Source organism: Triticum dicoccoides, chromosome 5B, assembly GCF_002162155.2.
Source record: "Triticum dicoccoides isolate Atlit2015 ecotype Zavitan chromosome 5B, WEW_v2.0, whole genome shotgun sequence".
Taxonomy (NCBI): Eukaryota; Viridiplantae; Streptophyta; class Magnoliopsida; order Poales; family Poaceae; genus Triticum; species Triticum dicoccoides.
In genome coordinates this window covers 451,693,762-451,698,565 of record NC_041389.1, presented here as the reverse complement: position 1 = coordinate 451,698,565, position 4,804 = coordinate 451,693,762, and the positions used below count along the sequence as shown (strand labels likewise).

General features: G+C 44.2%; 1 pseudogene; it reads right to left on the bottom strand.

Moving 5' to 3' along the window:
• Positions 1 to 2,148: 2,148 nt before the first annotated feature.
• On the bottom strand, positions 2,149 to 4,483 carry LOC119309706 (annotated as a pseudogene).
• Between the last annotated feature and the right edge of the window lie 321 nt (positions 4,484 to 4,804).

The window sequence follows — 4,804 nt, the reverse complement described above, 5'->3', positions numbered from 1 at the left end:
TAGAGGAATGCATTATTATTTCTAAATCTCTGTTTGCACAACAGGATACAATGATTCACAGTAAATTCAGTAAAAAATCTAGAACATGCAGGAGGTCTGCAAATAACTAGAGTTCAACAACTAAAATATGAATGGCCATACATTGATGTGTTCAGAACAGCGGAAAACCAACACTACTGCAGTATTACCATATAGATAGATCAACACTACTGCAGTATTACCATATAGATAGATCGATCAGTTTGCCAAAAGTAGCAACAGATTACAGTTCTTACAAACAACAAACCAACAAAGCGTTGGCAAACACCCAGCACACGTACTACTACCACTACTTGCAGACAGGTAGGCAGAGTCAAGAGTACAGATACAAAAACCAACAACACGCCATCAGTCTAGGAGGAGGTGAACTTGGTGAGGGCTCTGGTGCCCTCGGAGACGTCGTGCTTGGCCAGCTCGCCGGAGAAGACGAGGCGGCAGCCATGGCCGGGCGGATGGAAGAAACCTAGAGGACTAGGGGAAAGAGGAGGAGACGAGGCGAGGTCTTACCACCGGGGAGAAGCCCAGTATGGCGGAGGAAGTACGCCGGCGTCGAGGGAGTTGGTCTACGGCGCGTTGAAGAGGAGTCGGGCGGCGGCACTGTGAGCAGGCGGCAGCACGGTTTCCTTTCCTCCCCAAATCCACGCGTCCCCCCTCGAGGGCTCTGGACCGCGTGGAAAGGAGGTATAGGAGGGGGTTGGGCCGCCAAAACCCCGTGTACCAAACGGGCCCTCGAGGTTTTGCGGGGTTTCTGGGCCACGCGAGAAAATTCCCTTCAAAACCCCCTCGACCCTCTCCTACCAAACGAGGCCTTAGGTGTATGTAGCAAAGCCCCAATTCCATCTAGCGTTCTGTCAATGGAAAAGTCGACCGCAACATAGACAGTCCAAAACTTGAATGTTTTAGCAACTTCGTCCCCACATCCTTTCCTCCATCGTCATTCCTCTTCATGGCATTGCATGCACCACTGAGAAATGGCGTTCCTCTTCGTCGGTGAGAACTAGTCGAAAGTGCTATTGTGAGCTCGAGCTCACAGGCTCCCTTTGCTACAGTACACACGAAAAAAATATTTAAAGAGTTCAAAAAAATCTGAATTTTTTTGGCTACAAACATTGATATCTTTTTCACATGCGTGCAAAATTTCATGAAAAAATGACATTCATGCAGGTCTCGGAAAAAAAGACAAAATCGATGCTCCAAAATGTATCAAAAACAGTTTTTTTGGAGCATGATTTTGTTTTTTTTGCCGGAACCTCCACAAATGTTATTTCATTACGAAAATTGGTACGCATGTAGAAAAAACATCAAAGTTTCTTGACAAATAATTTCAGATTTTTTTGAATTGTTTTACTATTATTTTTAATTTTACTGTTCATCCGAGATCACTGGTGACCGGGATCAATTCCTCCGTGTCCAGAACTAGTCAACTATTGTATCGTGGAGAGGTCTTAGAGATAACAACTATTCATGCTGCTCATAGGACGGTAGACTAGCCAGCTATAATTTCAATAATATATTTGAACATTTTAATAATATTTTTTATTTTTCACACTCGTCAAAAAAAGGCCGAGATAGATGAAAACTTGATAAATCATACTCCCTCCGTTCCAAATTACTCGTCGCTGAAATGGATGTATTTAAAACTAAAATACATCTAGATACAACCATACGTGCGACAAGTAATTCGGAACGGAGGGAGTAACTCAGAGAGGACCACGGAAAGGAGTAGACAAACCAATGCAATTTACCACAATGTGTTCCATACTATTCACAATACATATTAGTAATTCACACAGTGATGAGTGATAGGAATATGGGATGATACCTCATTCACTCATCAGCATGCACTACATGTCCATGTCACTCAAAAGGTGTTTTTCGCATCAAGAGAAGTCGTGCCACATCAACTTCACCAAAATACCGCCACTAATTCACCCCAAAAGAACTATTTTCCACAACTCGTTAAAGCACCTTCAATAGTTACCTACATTTCAGTCGCAGTCCAAATGCCGACGCAGCATTGCTCACATAGCCCTGCTCATGTTGGCAAAAATGCAGCAATAACATGCACATTCAGCTTCAGCTTCAGCTTCTTTGCCTCTTAGGCAGAGCTTAGTAGGAGTACATCAGGCAGAACTTAAATGTGCAGGAGACACCTAGGTAAAATGGCTCGTTGCACCTTGGGCCATCTCCTTTCTTCTGGTTATAGCCGGGGTAGTCGTGTTTGTGAAAACCAACTATCCGAATCATATCAAGAAACGACTCCGAGGCCAGTCGCTTGAGATCCCACGCATCGTAAGGATATCCCATCTTGTGGCTGATGTGGATTTCACCGTAAGGCTGAAGCAGGCGTCGCGCGTTACCAAAGAACCCCTTGACAAGCTTCCTGTGCGAGCTGTAGATCAATCAACAAGACAAGGTTAATGAGTTACAAAGGTCGGTTGTTGAAGTTTTGCTTCTGAAAAGGGTTACTGGGTTAACTCTAAATAAGAAACCACAAGCCAAGTACACGCTGGCAGATAAAAAAGAGGTTCTTTCTTGTATGCAGTAACCCGTGATGAGTTGAGGCAGATCAAAGCTTTCAACAAATATGGAAAAAAAGATTTGATAACATGTGAAGCTGCAAAAAAAAACATATGCTAAGATATCCACTTATCCAAATTGTTGTTTGTTCTGACAATAAGCATAAAGAACTACAGTGCGTTTCAAACAATGACAGTGACATGGAGAGCTTTACACTCAAGTTTAACACTGAGCCATCTTGCATTATAGGTTCTCACACAGGATCTCTTATGTGTACATAGAGCTTATACTCAAATTTTAGCGGTGAGAGACATTAACTAGTGTTTAGAACCAAAATTGAAAAGGAGACCGTGTTCCTATGGATTTTATCCAAGGTCAATTGCACCTGCACATTCTAAACAAAACCACCCAAGATCAAGAGGATAACTCCTAGGTCCTAACACAGATGAGGCCCCAGGAACACTGAACTATAAACAATAAAATCATTAAGACAGCTTTATAATGCAATCGGTCCACACACAAATATGGAAGTAATTTCAAAGTTACACGAACAATCTAAACTGCGATAATAAAGATAACCACAGAATGGGAGTGCACATACTTGACCATACGCATGTCTTCCTCTTTTCCCTTGAAGCCAGCATGAGGAAAATTAAAGACAATCCGATCAAACTGTCTAAACTTCAGATAAGTGTGACCAGACATATTATTTGCATTGACGCGATGCAGAACTGTGGCCCCCCTTCTCTCCACCTTCATTACATTTGTCTCTGCTTTGCTATACTTGCATATCAGAGCTTCTGATGATTGCCAACAAAAAGTGCAGTAAGAATTAGATACATACAACTAAAAATCTATAAGCGCTCACAGCATCACACTAACAACACTCCCGGGCAGCTTGATGCATACATAGGCCTCAAGTCAGATTAAGAATTAAGCAAATAAAAACCTAAACTACTATTGAATGATGAAATTTGTGCTAAGGAGTACAATGAAAAAAAAATCATGGTTACACGAATTAAATAAGGACATGCTTGTGCTAGCCTGGCATAGTGGTTTTGTTGAATGACAATGTTCTTGCCTGTTCATTTCCATTTCATATTTCTAAAGGCATTTTTCTATGGTCCTAAATCACCTTTGCACCACAAAGTTGCCAAATCACCCTTACACACACTATGACTCTATGAGGTTGCTAAAGAAGCAGATGTACATATATATTGGGCTGCAAGGTGCGAGACCACATGCAAAGAGCAGGTTACTCCAAACAGCCGACCATCTACCAATCCCATACCAATGGATAAGTGGCAATAGATAAAGTCAGAAATCCGAGAAATAAAATCTAGACATTCAAGAGCCCAACAATGCACACATGAAACATGTCCAAATTACAGTATTCAGGACTTCTTGTTATAATGTTTCAGATAATGGAAAAGATTACCAAATACACATGCTCAGTGAGACCATGCATGTCCTAACAAAGTCCATCATGTTCTGTTATATATAAACAAATGGGAGGGACTAATCCCCAGAAAGATTTTCCCCATAATAAATCTCTTCTGCCACATCTATAGCATGAGGCGAGCTATTTTATCACCCCAAGTAGCAATTTTACAGTAAACTTCATATATTTCTTTTAAGAATAGAGGACAAATGCCTCCGATTTCATAAAGGAAAATTTTGCCATTCAACCTACTACTCCAGTCTCCAGGGCTCCATGTACCGAAACCCTAGCACAAATCAGTACTAATAAGAAAATGCAAGTTTAGTCCAGCGACGTCGCGACGATGTTCTCCCCGGAGCCGAACGCGGCGGCGAGCGCCAGCGAGAAGGAGAAGTCCCCGTCGCCGACGACCAGGATGCTCTGCGCCGAGGAGTAGTGGCCCAGCCATCTGACCCCGCTCCCCCTCCTTCGCCGCCTTCCCATCCCCCACTAACGCCGATCGCCTGGCCTGATCCCGCTCTACCGCCGGCGTCCCGTCGACGGCGGCCGAAGGCGGCGCCTTTCCCCTCCGATCGGGAGCGATCACCGCCGCGGCATTCTCCTCCGGTGGCGCCTCCTCCTGCCCTCCCCCTCCACCGGCGAGCTAAGAACAGGGCGAGTGGGCGTGGGCGTGGGTCGTGGGACACTCGGAAGTCGGAACTGCCGAGCTTGTGGAGTGTGGACTCGAGTCTTCCCGGAGAAGCCTCGTTTTGAAGAAGAGGAAGAAAATGGTGGGGGAGTGGAGTGGGGCCCGCATGGCAGGGG